Source organism: Corvus brachyrhynchos, unplaced genomic scaffold (genome assembly GCF_000691975.1).
Source record: "Corvus brachyrhynchos isolate BGI_N302 unplaced genomic scaffold, ASM69197v1 scaffold116, whole genome shotgun sequence".
NCBI lineage: Eukaryota > Metazoa > Chordata > Aves > Passeriformes > Corvidae > Corvus > Corvus brachyrhynchos.
Genome location: NW_008240221.1, coordinates 8,976,105 through 8,991,375, shown reverse-complemented (window position 1 = coordinate 8,991,375; position 15,271 = coordinate 8,976,105).

Here is a 15,271-nt window from a genome sequence, read left to right as displayed (position 1 = left end):
GGGCCATTATGATCATCCCATTAGACTTTGGACATAAGACACTATGGGGAATTACAAGATAGAATTGGGTTGTGAGCTGTAAAACCTGCCTGCAGAGGCACATGGCAGCACAAAGGAGCACAGGCAGCACAGAGAAGCTTGTCTCCACTGGGCCCTGGGGGGAGGAGGTGTCACAGGGCAGACCCCTACAGAGAGGAGCCTGCTGGGAGCTGATGGACGGGTGAACAGCGAGTGATGACCCCATAGAAGGACATCTAGAAAGTGTGTTACTGATGTGGCAACATGGGATAGGTCACGTAGTGAGAATTACCATGTAAGGAAATACTGTGCCTTGGAAAAGTGTATAAAACCAGCTCATTCCTTTGAATAAACGATTCAGTTTCGCTGCCGGTCTGAGTCTGTGATTCAATCACTGACAAGACACAGTACAATTTCAGTGATTCCCATGGAAAACGTGTGCCTTCTGGTTGACATGCTCATCCTTCAGAGGAACAGATTTGTTGGGGATTAGACTGCTCCTGCTAGGATTGCCTCTACTAGGACTAGAGAGGCCAGGGAATCAGCTTAGTAGTTGTGGTCACTCATCCTGAATGTCCTGGCTGCATCCCATCTGGGTCCTACATGCTTATTTTTAGAAGAATTACCAGTCCCAGTTAATTTTCCACTTATTCTTAAAATTTTGCTGTCTGTAAATTACCTTGCAGCACCACAGGAAGTGAAAGGATACTGGAACATGGTGGTGTTGCAGAGTTTCACAGTGCAGCCAAAACTGGTGTCATCTAAGCATCAGGCTGTGTTGAGATACACTAATGTGCTTCCAGGGAGCTGAGACGTAATGAAATCACACAGACTGTGAAGGAGCACAGGTTCCCTGCCTGTGGACTGACCATCTCTTTTCACAGCTCAGTGAAACTCCATCTCTTCCTTCTGTCCTTGGCAGTGCATTGCCATTCTCTCAATCCTGCAGTTTGGAGGTAAATGATGGTCCTCCAAAACAAATGTCTGCTCAGTTTTGTTCCATGCTTCACTGAAGCATAAAATGTGGTGTACATTGACTCCTTTGCTGTGGTTTTCTTTCCAGACACATAGCTTCATACCCATCCCAGGGCAGAGCCCCATGGCTGTGGGAACTCTGATGAGGGTTTTTCAGTGTAAAGGCTTTTGTGCCCAAAACGTGCATACCAGAATTTCTTTGCAATGAACAAGGTTCAGAGTTATTGGCCCCATGAACCATTACACAGCTGCTGAACTCCCACCACTACATCGTGAGTTTACTGTTTGACATCCTCAGCCCTCTTCTTGCATGTTCTCCACTACCTTCGAAGTCTGCATTTCAATCCATTTCTATTTTTTCCATGATAATACACAGAAGAAAGACTGCTGTTGCCAGTTTTCTTTTATCTACTTAATCATTCTAAATTCAAAATTTGAGGTGATAAATACAGTAAATATGTTTTTAATTTGACCTGATGGATAACAATGTCTGAGGATCTTTCAGCACTTCCTAGTAAGAAGTTTATACTGTGCTGTTCTTACAGTCTTATTTTCTGCTTATGAGAGATATTGATCACATCCATTTTGGTCTCTATTACTATGTCTCATTTTATTTCTTTCAGGATGACTGAGGAATTTTCCTGTCTCTGAAATTTAAATAATTAAGTCTGTTCATAGGTTCATTTATTCTATAGTCTGTGATCTCCCCTAATAAGGTCATATGCCATGGGTTCTTTTTCAAACAGAATGTAGGATAGTTTTAAGTGGCTGAACTGTGATTAACTGGTGGGTTTACATGAATGAGAGAAGCATTCATCTTATTCTATTTTCAAATGCAGACTCAGACCCTGTTGCAAAGATATACTTTGTCTGAGAACAACTGTTGGCCTTAATTCAGATAGGAACACGTTATATAACAGTGTTTATCAGGTCAAATTACCTGATGTCTTCTCAGGTTAAAATAAAATTAATCAGTCCATATTTTTCTTTTTAATTTGTTACCCAGTTCTGTAACTCTGAAAGAGATGGAATAGATTTCAGTTAATGTGAGTAGAAGCCAGTTAACTAAAAGAGAATCCCAGATTTTAAGAATTACATTACAGTCTTTCTAGAAAATAGGTCATCTGAAAAACTTTCAGGGCTAATAGTTACTGAAAGTGGAAAGGCTATTACTTACTGCCACGGCATCCTCTGATCTTCCCAGGACTCTACATGAGTCTGTTTATTACTGTTTTCTTTAAAATGGAGCCCCTCTGCCCTTTTTTTTTTTTTTTTGTAATGTGCTCAGTACTTAAAGAGTGGAGTAGTAAAGACTTAAAAAAAAAGAGAGACTATCTGTGACTAATATTTTAATCCACAGCCTTGGAAAATTCCCTGTGCGTGATTTGAGCTGTTGCACAGCAGGCTGACTGCAGACATTGCACCTCTGTGCTTCTCAGTGTCCCGTTGGATCTATTTATGAGACCTTCTGTAAAGGCTGGTGCATGTGGGAAAGGTATGATCAGCTTTTCATTGCAATTTCACTAACAGTGCTTTCTCAACAATGAGTGTGGAACCAGAGAACATTTAGCAATGGGTAAGGGTGAAATATGCAGATAAGAATGAAATCCTTCAAACATTGAAGAGAGACAGGCTAACAGACCTATTTACCTTACAGAATATACCTTGTGTTTTCCCAAATTTTCACAGTTCCCTTGAGAGTCATAATGTTTATCTTGTTCAAAGCTTCCCTTTAGAGCAAAGAGCTCCATATTTGTATTCAATTTATTCTGCATACAGAACAGGCAATCGAGTGAATTTTAGGAACTTACTGAACCAACCCTGTTGGATAAAGTGATTGAGTTACTAATTTTATTAATGGAGATAGATTGCCTTCAAAGTCAAAGAGGTAAGAGGCTGTATTTATAAGAGTAAGATGAAGCATTTTCTTAAGTGCATTTGGACAGCAGTAGGGAATGGCACAGGAATTAGTTTTATACCTCTCTGAAGTGGTGTCTAAAAACTTTTTAGAAATTTAGTCACCTCTGATCTATCCAAGTCTCTGAGAAAGACTTCTGTGCTCATCCCTGGAGCTGTGAAAGCACATGAAAGGAAAAAATCCTAATACGGGTTTGTTTTAAATGCTAAAGTGAAAGGTTTTTTGATATATGTTCTCTGAAGTCAGAGAAAGCATAAATGTCCAATGTGTATGAACAAACATTTTTCACACAGTATTCAAGAGCAGATATACAGCTCATCTGAACAATAAAAATTACATGAAATAGCTATGTCCCGTGTGCAGGTCTGCTCAAGTCCTTGTAATGTGTCTCCCTTTGTTCCTACTTCTCACTTAGCCAATACACATTTTGAATATGTACAATGGGGCTCCTGCCTGCTAAATGGGCTTGAAGCAATCTTCCCTGGCAAAACATCCAAAGCAAAAGAGGGTGGAAGAGTGATTAATCTTACGGACTTTTCATGCCCCCTGGTGGAAAGGCCTCTGTGTAGCCGTAAGGATTTCCTGCAGAAAGGTCTGTGAACAGATGTGTGGTTCCTGAGACAGAGCTGAGCCGCATTCTCTTTCGAGGCACTTCGCTATTATCGGTGTACAGCCCATGAATAAGAACACACAAGATCCCAAGTTACAAATGAGCACCTGGACTCATTTAAGTGCTGCTAGCATGATGTACATTGCTCATACAGTATAAGTTGTTGGCCTGAAATTTCTTGCAGGCAAATGATGCCAAGCTCTTAATATATATAAAATGAACTCTAGTAACTTAAGCAAAATAATCACAATTTTCCCCACTGTCTTTCCAGGATTTCAATCTGGAGGGTTTTGAAGGATACACAATACCTTGTTACAAACCATATAATGTTTTAAAAAGTATCCAACTGACAACCTTGGCTAACATTGTATCTTCTATCTAGATTACTTCAATATGTCATGTCCATATCACACCACTCTGTCCATGGTCCCAAAGCCAAGGATTTTTGTCTTGTCCAACCTTTCCATCTGGAAGTAATGAGCTTAATATTCTGGCTCTACCCCCATAAAAGCTATGTCACAAAAAAGTAGCAGTCTTACGAACTGTTGTATACCCTGAAGACAAATTTGAGATCCATGCAGCCTCTCGAAGTTCTACTCAGATTCAGTTAAAGACAAGTTTTCCACTCTACTCCCATAAGACCTACAGCATACCACAAGACTGAGATCCGTGTGACAACCATTTATGCTTAAGTCCCGTCCTAGGCATGTCAGAGGACTTTGCTTAACAGATAATGAAGGACTAGGATGGTCCTTTGGGGAAAAACACATCGTGTTATAAGATTTGCTCTTACAATGGCTGCTCTTTTGGTTGCAATTCCTCTGCAAGCTAAAGCAGAAGAAACAGAAGTTTTTTCTTTTCATGTCTTACCTTGTGTAAAGTGAATGTAAGCTCTTCTCTGTCTCATTATATGTATGGAGCAAACCACCACGCAGGTAGAAGCTCGATACCCACCAGCTCAAGCCTGAACTCTGACTGCCCATTCATCAGCACAGCCTGTTGCCTGAGAGCATCATCAAGGCTCCCTTCACTGCTGCTGTGTGGAAGCACCAAGACCTGTTCTGAGGAGGGTCTGCTTTAAATCTCTTTTCCTTGCATTTTCTTTCTTTTATCACAGGGGGAGAAGGATGGGACATCACTCTGAGCAGCGTTTTTACAAGTGATGCCCTAAGAAATATCAGAAGTTACTGAACCACTTATTATGAATTGTTTTCATTTTCTTGTGAGGTATTTTTCGTCTCACTTTTCTAGTATTATCAGCTTTTTGCAAAAACTGGAATTCTGTGCCAAAATGTGACAGTATTCCACAGACACCTCACCCAGGCTGTATAAATTTACAGAGGAAAAGTTATCTCATGTACCTTAGGCACCTATTTTTGGTTGGGATTAATCTTCCATTGGGAGTGCCTCTCTCCTCTCAGTAACTACCCCCAACAAGACAAAGACAGCCCTGGAATAATGTTTAAATAACTAAAATAAGGTGGCATCAGTTCCATTTTTTGATGCTAAGATTAAAACCAGAACTCATTGAGTCAACCCTTGTGTCTATCATATTCTCACACCATTATAAGAACATATTTTATAATTCCTTGACTATTTTAATTGCATATAAATGGAACTCTTTTGCATTTAATTGAAACTTCTTTCTATGCCTCTCAAAATAGAAACTGATTTTAAGAGTATTCTCTTACTCTTCGCTAGGAAGATGTGCAGGTACAGGTGGATTAATCATATATTCTTAGAATCATTATTATGCTACTGCTGGCCAGAAAAAAAAAAAAATAGTACAATTTAAAAATGCAGATGTTCTGAAATGAAAATGCTTTGCACAGTCTTATTAGATTTGCTGAAATTAAATTTTGGCAGAGAGGAATATTCTGACATTGCCAAAATGTCCTGTTTTATAATTTTGGCCCCCGGCATCTAATATTTCCTTTCAAAATAGTTTTGCATGTTTAATGTTCTTATGATGTGTTTCATTTTGTGTTCTCAGTACAATTAAAAAGTCAACCATAATCAAATGTTTCTCTCAGAGACATTTCAGTTGGTACGAGATATTTTTCTTAAAACTTTCTCTTCCAGATAATTTTGAAATTTTCAAAAGTTTTGCCTAACTGGCCTAACACTAAATCTGAATATCCTCTGAAATTTATTTTCTACATAGATATGATTTACTGTTGGTATTCCACCAAGAGTGTGTCAGTCATAGACGTCTTAAAAAGCTGAAAGGAAAAGAGATTCACTGTTCCTCAGAGAGAACTTCACCCTTGCTGAGCCAGGACTTATGATCCAATTCCAAAACTGCAAGAGTACCCTGTACAAAACCACTTTTCTTCTAGTGAATCTGAGGAGAAATTGGTGGTATCTTTTGAGTCACCCTGCAAAATTAAAAGTGATCAGAGTACATACAGTAAAGTAATATAATCTCTGAAAATACAGCTGTGTTAGTTTTTAGCATTAAAATGCCTGACCGGTTTAAGTTCATGGTTGCTCTCATTTTCCTCTGTGAAGGTGATGTTCAAGAAAGCAGAAAGGAAATATTTCTTCAGAGCTATAGATCCAGAGACATCAGGTTTGATCTGTTCATTTATTAGCATCAGTCTGTGTAGCAGTGTCTTCAAATACAAATTTGCTATAAGGAGCCAGATCCCTCAGCCTATTGAGTTCATTTTGTTCTGCTTCATAGCTCACTTTACAGCAGTGGAAAATGATGTGTACCATCTGGAGGGTCCTTCTGAATATTTCCTCTGAGAAGATGGACTCTCTGGTTGCTGTACAGCCAGCAGAAATGTCTTTGATGTCTGTGACACCTCTGCTGTGCTGCCTGGCATGAGGAAAGGGGTGTATTTACAGAAAAGACAGAGAATTTGGAGAGAAGAACATTTTTACTGCCTGATTTTTCCCAGAGTCTACGAGTTCAATTCACTGGCAATATTTTAAAGCATTTCTCAGCAGAGTTTTTTTCAAATGATGACGGCACTGTAATGCTGACCACACTTTTCAGCCACTGTCTCCCCTGCTTTCCTCATTAGCAGAATTCAGACCCAGATTGTTTCTTAGCACTTGGAAAACTTTTCTTTTTGCTTCTCCCCAGGTCACCATTTATTCTCTCCTCCTGGGTATATGTTGGCACAGGATATTGACTGTATTGATGGCTGGTTGACTTCTAGGCTGAGATGTCACCCTGATTACAGCTGGACTCTGCAGGGAGATAGACACCTCGTGAGAGGTTCGCTGGGAGGCTGAGCTTAGTGAAGAAGGCTCCTATGGCTATAGCAGATCCCAGTGTATTTGCAGCTCCTTGCCTTTAACAACTATTTAAGTTTTCATTTTCTTCAATTGATCCAAAATCTGCCATACTAACAAAAAAAGGCAATTTAACAATGTTTAAAAAAAAGGTAAATTCAGCTTTCAATGTCATAGTGATGTGGTCATGCACTGAAAAGCAATCACAGAAGCAAAGAGGAAAGTATTACCTCTGTCCAAAAAAGTTTATGATGCTAGTATAAAAGTTAGAAATGCAGGATAGTCACAGGTGAGAAAAATAAGGAAACAATGAGGCTACCTTAGTGGCTGTGAAATGTCTAAAATATGAGATAAATTTTCCTGCTTCATTTGGTCTTTCTCCTTGCATGTCTGATTCTGAAGAAGTTCTATTTTGATAACGTTCCTGCTCACAATTTTTATAAAATAGAGTTAATTAAATCACCCTGACCACAAATGTGTCCAGGATGAAAATTATTTATTGTAAGGATTGCAACTATTCTGATGGTAGCTCAAGAGTTAAGATGATTATTTTCTTGCACAAAACTTCTTGAAGAGCAAGCAGCTACCTCTGACTGATCTTCTGATATCCAATTATTTATCCACAGGTCACATAAATTCCTATTGCTAAGCAGGTTACTTTTATGTACTACTGTTGAAATCTGAATACCACTGCTTTTCAAGTTTCATCTAATTTTTCAAGACTGTCTTTCAGAGGAAATGGAACCTAATGTGATTTAACTGTTGGAGGAGGTAGAGGGGGGTTAAATTCAGTCAATTTACGTTCATTATAAACAAATCCAAATTCCTAGCTAGTATGGTATGACTAACATATGTCACATACTACAGCATGTCTGGTGTACCCTTTAACATTTTAACAGTCCATCAGACATTAATGTGACTTAAACATCAAAAACAGGTTCATTTTGCCATTAATATCCTGAAACAAGAACATCTAATATACACATCCTGAGATTTAATCTGTAAACATAACCAAAAATGTCTGGATGAAGGGGGCTTGTTTATATTTCAGTAGTGCTACTTCCATGAAGCATGTGTCTGCTATCTTTAGTGTGCAACTCTAGCATCCTACCATTGAGAGACCCCTCATGTCTTTGATACTGTTAGGGAGACTTATAAGTCTTCTGCTGACAAACCAGTCCCTTTGTAGATGCCCTAAAGTTAAAGCTACTGATAAACATAACTTGTCTTATAAAGAAGGGAAGAATTTTAAAACCACTTCAAACATGCTCAAGATTTCCCTATTCATTTTTCCATGGTGTGAAATCAGGTTCTGAAGTGAGCAGGAATTAAGTGGACATGCTTCTCTTTACTGAAATAATGACTTGTTTAATAAACAAGAAAGAAGGAAAAATGTGACAGTGCATGAAGTGACAAAATAAGATCTGAGAAAAACTTCATAAAATGCAAATGAACTTTCAGTTCCATCAAATCCCTTTGTTTATTTGTTCTATCGTTATTCAAATACTTGGTTCTTGCACTGATGAATGCTCAAGGAGGTACTTTTCTTAGGAATTAGCATAGGACAAAGCATATGTGCCTTTAGTCTCCAAACACACTGTATCTATCAACTGTGTTAGGAGTGAGTGAAGCCACCACAGTCAGGAAGATAATGAAAAAAGAGAAGGAAAAAAAAAAGGAATATTTATATCCTTTGATATTTGCAAGATTGTTTAATCCAGCTCTTACGCAGATAAAACCACAATGTAATTGCTATGGAGTGAATTGCATTAGCAACTATGGCCTTGGAAAACCAGCCAGATACATTCAAGGCCTGAAGTACAGATGAATACTCCATGTCTTAAATCAATCATTGAACCAGTGGACTTTATCAACAGCACGAATTTTTTGAAGAAAAATGCAGATTCATCTGAACTTTTTACACCAGTGCATGTGTTTCCATTAATTTTTTTGTCAGGACTGTTTTGCAAGCTGAGGCTGGAATTTCTCATCAAAACCAGGCAGAGAAATCCCTTCTCAAAATAGCTAATGGCATGGAAAACTCCTTTGGCATAGGAGAACAAGAGCAAGGACTTCAGTATGGTCTCCTGAGCATTCTTATTTCAGTATGTGAAACAGAGCCAGCACAAACCTGAGCATGGGCAGATGGTTGTCTGTGCAGTTAAATTGTTAGCATGGTCCTTGGCAATAGTTTGGCCTGGGCTAACTGCCTCTCTCCCAAAAATGTCCCAGCACAGCTGAGGGGATAGTTTGAGCCAGTATAGATGCAGTCAGCATGGTTTTGGGGGGTAAAAGCAATTAACTGTGTCAACACAAGCCGTGCGAGCTGGCCTCAGGTCAGACAGCAGTCCCTGGGCAATTTCATTACTAGTACAGCTGCAATACAGTAGTCCCTGTGAGCACATGGGGGAGTTATAAGATACTAAGGGAAAAGACTTTTTCACATACATTTTTTGCTGTGGATTTTTCTGGAATGGTCTCAGCTTTGTCCCAGTACAGACTGAAAATATTTTCTGAAACCATGACTTTTTGGCAAAATAAAATTCTTGTTTTCTGGCCAACTCTAGTACCAATTTGACACTATTGACATAGAAATGAACAGAATGTCTATTAGTTAAACCCCTAGTGTGGATACAGTTTTGCAGATAAAAGAATAGTTTATACATATTTCTCTTCCTGTAGTGCTGCAACATTAGGGGGTTCATTCAAATTTCTCACTCAGATTCTATGTTAACTATTTTTCATATCCTCTTTCAACAAATGTAGCATGAGAAAAAAACAGGAAAAAAGAGGGACTAAGATATGAATGAACACAGGCAGCATATTTAAATACCTCTGTATTCTGAACATACACAACATTCAAGACATATACATTGCTCTGATGAGTCCTAGTTGTTGATAAAATTTAGGGCATAATGGGGACATTGATAATTTACTTTAGGGGATATTGCTTTTTTCCTCTGTACCATGAAAGCTGTGTGCATAGATTTGAAACATGTGCATTCATCTTTCTGTGTGTAGATGTCTGAGTTTGTCAGCTGAGGACACAGGGGTTCCACTTCCAGGTAGATGTCAAAAACATCAGATCTACTTCAGTCCATGTTCTGTAAGAGCAGTTGAGAAAATGTCTGCACATCCACATGTCTACGCTTAAAACTCTTTGAGGTTAGATGGGATTTCTTGCAGCCCATCATGTTTCTAAACTAGAACAATTGCCTTTCCAGTAAAGATCTGTGGATACGCTCTCTGAAGTTTTCAGTCTTTGTGTACGAATATTTCTTTTTTCAGAGATAAATCCTGGAAACTGAGAAATGCAACAATGGGAAGTAGAGGGGAGTGTTTTGAAGGAGAAGCAACAATTTGTAAGGATGTAGTTGTGTACTCAGCTGAGATAACATCATGTTCTTATCTAGGAGCATTTCTAAAACCTGAAGTGAACAATTTAATAAACCTGAGAGAGTTTTAGCAATTAGTGATGAGACCCTCCTGCATGAGTGCATCCAGACTTTTTCATCATCACCAAGTTTCACTTTAAAGTTAATTTTCTTGCAGCCTTGACTTTTCTAAGTACCCATAAGATATTCTTATGTTTACTGATTTCACTTGCAGAGTTCTGTAACTGTTTTCCATTTTATGGGGGATAGATGGTGTTTTCTTCAATTTTCAGCTCCTGGAGACATGTTGCTCTGCTTTGCATTCCGAGGAGCAGTAGCTGTCGCCCCCATCTCATGAGAGGAAATAAGAAATATGAATATTGATGCAAATAGCATTCATTATCTTCTTGCTCTCTCACACTTTTAAAGCTAATTGCATGATGAGAAGTTGACTCATGTTCATTGAACGCTTGGGCTTAAAAATACACAGTTACCGATACTTCCAACAGGCTAATGTCTTCTCTTTTAATAAGTTCAATAAAAGTTAGTCACCGTGACTTTATGTTAACATTTAATTTCTAAACAATAGTCCATGCAGAAATCAGGTCCTCCACAGGGAATAGCTATTGTGAACCATATTTCTTTCCTTTCATTTTAGATTACTTGTGTTTTGCCTTACAGCCAAAATGAAACCTAGTTTCTCTCCTTTGACCACATCTCAATGTGGATAGTACGAAGCACTAAGAGCTTTCCATTGCTGTGGTATATGCTGTTAATTGCTAACATATTCTGCCACATCATTTTTCACAGTATTGGAACTTTTAACTATACCACAACTCAACAAATATTAACAGGACCAGACATGTCTTGGAAGATGGTACTGCTAGTATTTCCTTCCTCCTTTGGTTCCCACTGAGCAGATGTAAATCACTTTGGGACTGTGTTTCAGTTCTGAAACCTGTTTCAGTTTTGCTCAAGCCTAATTGGAGGTCATGTGGAGTTTTGCTTCTTTCTCAAAAACAGGAAAAAAAAGCAGTCTTTGAGCTTTAATTGCCAAGAAGCTCTCCCCCACAGAATCCACTTAGACAGATATCTTCTAGGAAATACATGAAAAAACACAGCCCCCAGTTTTTACTAAGAAATGAAACAAAATTGTAACTGGCAAATACTTAGCCTCTCAAGACCCTGACCACATGGCCTGCTCTTGTTCCCTTTGGCAGTTCCTCTCTCCAGCTCTCTTCAGGACCTGGGCTGTCTTGGGTGATGCATTCTGCACTGAGCCTTCCGAGCGGGGCATGATCCTCAGTAGGGCTCTTGAGTACTACTAAGATTCAAACAAATGATTAATAAAGAGCAGATCCCAGGCTGTAAATTGCATTTCATTCACACCATTCAGATCTCGTTCCCACAAAAGGAGCTTGTCTACATTCATTTGGTGCAAAATGAGGGATGGACTCAGGTTTCGTGAGTCTAAAACCAGAGTTTTCTTCCTCCATTGGGGAATCTAAGTTTTCTTTTGAATAGAAATTTAGATTAAATAAAAAATACATTTCTGTTTTCACAACCTTCTTGGCTGGAAGCCAAGGAGTCCTCCTCTGTAATTCTGCTTATTCTTTGCAGGTGGTTTCTGAACATTAACGCTGCCCTGAGCGAGTGAATAAAAGTCTATTTTTCCCAATGCAAAATCTGAACAATACTGCTTGTGACCAGTGATTGGGCTGCCTAACATCTCCACCAGTGCATACATACTATTTTGCTACTTGATGTGACTAAAATAGGATTTTCATTTTATTTCTCCACTGAGAACAGAAAAATACATGTAAATACATATCATGTTACTAGACGAATTAATTTCTTAACCAGAGAAAAAAGACTGGGGGAAAACCAACCAAACAAGCAAATAAACAAACAAAAGTCCAACACAGTCACTGCTGCCTCAGGAAAATGGGCTTTGACTCATTTGCCATTTTTTCTCTGAAAGAACTGTAGCAGAACATCAGTGGTATGTAAGACTAGGGGAAAGACACTTAACTTGAAAGAGAAAAGGAAAGATTTTATGGGTTGCTTTTTCTTTGTTTTTGGTGGTGTTTTGTTTATTTTGGGTATTTTTTTTTTAATTGGAAATGTGCTATTTAACAGTCCTATAATTATTTATCTCTTGAAAAACATAAGTATTGACTATAAAGTGATCCAAATACACTTTTCCTCAGCTCTGTGTACATTCAGCTTCATTCTCTTGAATCTTTTCAGGGCCTTGGAAGATGACTTTATTTGAAGCAGAGCAGTGTCCTAATTTTATCATTGCTAATACAGTATTGGGTTGTGTCACTGCAATATTAGGGTATGTATCCAGTATTGAATTGCTTGGATATAGGGACTTTTCTTGGGGCTGCAGGTTTTTAGACACTGGTAAAAAAGGAACAAAAAACCTTTTTCTGTCAGCTTGCAATGTAATATTTTCAAACATTGGGCAATTTTATCCAAAAGGAAAGCTGAACTTCTTTCAACATCATAGCTAAGTTGCATAATACAACACCTTTCTGTAATGTGTTTCTAAGAGATAAGTCTTGCTTGCTGTGCAACTTTAGACAGCAATGAATATTTTTGATGGTTTTATAAAGTTGGCTTTTAAAAACATAGCTGGCCAGAAAACAAGAATGTTATTTCAGTAAAAAAAAAAAAAAAAAATCAAGGTTTTCACATTCATTTTTATCCTTGTGGAGAAGTAAACCCAAGGCATGTACTTTTTTCCTCCTATTCAGAGATACCAGAATAATTGATAGCATTGCAATTCTAGTATATAGGTAGAATTAAGGAGGAAATTCTTCTCTTGCATTGAGCCACTGGCTTTTTCAGTATAGATCTCATAGACCTTTTACTGGATTTGAACACAAAACTCACCCTTGACATTTGTAAAGCTTGCCAGTGAAAATTACTTGGAAATAATAAACATATTCTTGTGAAGTTTCAAGTTTGAAAAATCACTTATTCATAAGAAAAAAAAATCAACTCCATTCCCTGCTTTGCAAGATTATACATAAAGAAAAATGCATAATAAGACTATTTTTGAAATAAGTTACATTGAGGTCAGAATTTAGAGATTCAGGGTGAAGATTCAGCTTCTTTTCATATTGTACTAATTTACAACACACTGGGACAAAATGCTACCATAGCAAACTTCACCAGAACTTTTGAGTCCATGAAGTACATAGAAACAATAAAACCCTTATGATTATCATCTCCTCAGAAATGAATTTAACCTTTAAAAAGCTAAAATACAAGCTCACACATTCAGCTGCTATAATTTACTTTAGCCCCATCTCAGTTTTCAGTGCTGGTAATATCATGCTTGTGGATATGTTTACATAGAAATAATCTCAGAACAATCTTCCACACCAGAGTTTTTGGTACAGAAAATGAACAAATATGGTCTAAGGCAGAAGTGGAGCACATGGGACTCAGATTGCCTGAACTCCTGGGGTCCACAGCACTGCCAGGAAGGCTCAGAGGAGTGCCAGACTGAAAGCTACCTCCCAAGAGCTGAGAAGGCACGAGGGGTGTGACAGGTTGGCAGATACAGGTTCATTCTTCCATGTGATGTAGCCCAGCAGAAAGTACTCCAGTCCTTGGGTTTGAAAGAGGCATTGCCGCATGAGTGCAGGAACAGAGATAGCTTTACTCCTAATGATCCCAGTGGGAAAGCAAAGAAATGTGAAATGGGCTCATTTGGTAGCATGCCAACGTGAAGGCAGAAATACCAGCTCTTGCCAAGTGAGAAGGATGAAGTCAGCAGAGAGAGTATTTTGTTTCTAACTTTAGTAGATACTGCAAACAATGGAAGGAGGGAAGGGGGCTGGCTTTTGTTTTAAAAAGAAAACTCTTTAGCATGCAGTTTATTGTAGCATTTGTACTTAACATAGGCCAGCTTTATTTTATTTATTTTTAAATGTTTCCTCAATTTCAGAAGGGGTGAGTGAGCCCTTAAAACTATACCCTCTAGGTTCATGATATACATCAGAGCTGTAGAAATCTCCTAGGAGACTTAAACAAAGAGAACCTAAAAAAGATGTTCCTTATTTTGCTGCAGTTCTGCCCATGATTAATGGAAGTCTCTGATGATGACTGCAACTCAGTATATTTCTTGGCACTGTCACTATGTTTTCCTTTCTTCTCAGCTAGGTCAAGTCATAGTGACTATAAAAAGTAGAAGCACAAGACTTCTCTTGACAGATCATAATATAAAAGAGGGCCTGCTGCTGTACAGGGTGTTGTTTTGTACATAACTGTGGGTGTTTGTGAGGACATGGTAGAGAACATGATAACTAGCAAAGAGAACAAGGATTCGGATGAACTTTTGCAAAAGGAACCCCATTCCTGCGCCACCAACATTTCTATGAATGGCTCTTTGTACATCTGTACATTTGCTAAAGAGGGCTTTATTTTGCTTTTCAGGTTTACAATCACTCAGTTCCTCTTTGGACTGCAGCATCCAGGGTACCTTCTCTAGGTCCAAAGTCAAGCATGCTGAGTGCAGCTCAGGGGGCAAAGGTGCTGTAGCATTTCAACTTCTACAAGTTCTGCCAATTTTCTACTGTACTGACCTGTCAGAGCCTGGCTTCTGTCTAGGTATCCTAAAATGGCCAGGGGACACCCCCTGGACAGCTCACTTGAGAAGCAATGAATATTTTAGCTTAGAAGCTACAGAGGAGAGGCCATATATGAAAAACCATCTACATAATTGTAGCAAGACACAGACTTTCCTAACTTTCCTGGAGCTTTGCTATCTTGTACCAGTAACTACCTTGATGGAATTTTGCAGAAATTTTTTTATAATACCCTGTACTTTTGTGCTTTTTGTTGCTCTTGCTTTGCTGCAGGACATGTTTTGCACACAGTGACCACCAAAGACTAGAGTGCGGATTAAGTCATGCCTTCAGGCCCCATATAAGTTGAGGAAAATAGAATTAAATCTTGAAGAAAACAACAGCTCTTACAGATTTCTCCTCATTTTTGAAAATTCATTTAAAAAAAAAGATTGTGACTAATTGGTAGCTCAGGGCATTTCAATGATACAGAGGCTCTTTTAGCTTGATGAGTAAGAGCAATCAGCGTGTCCTTTCAGTGCAGCCC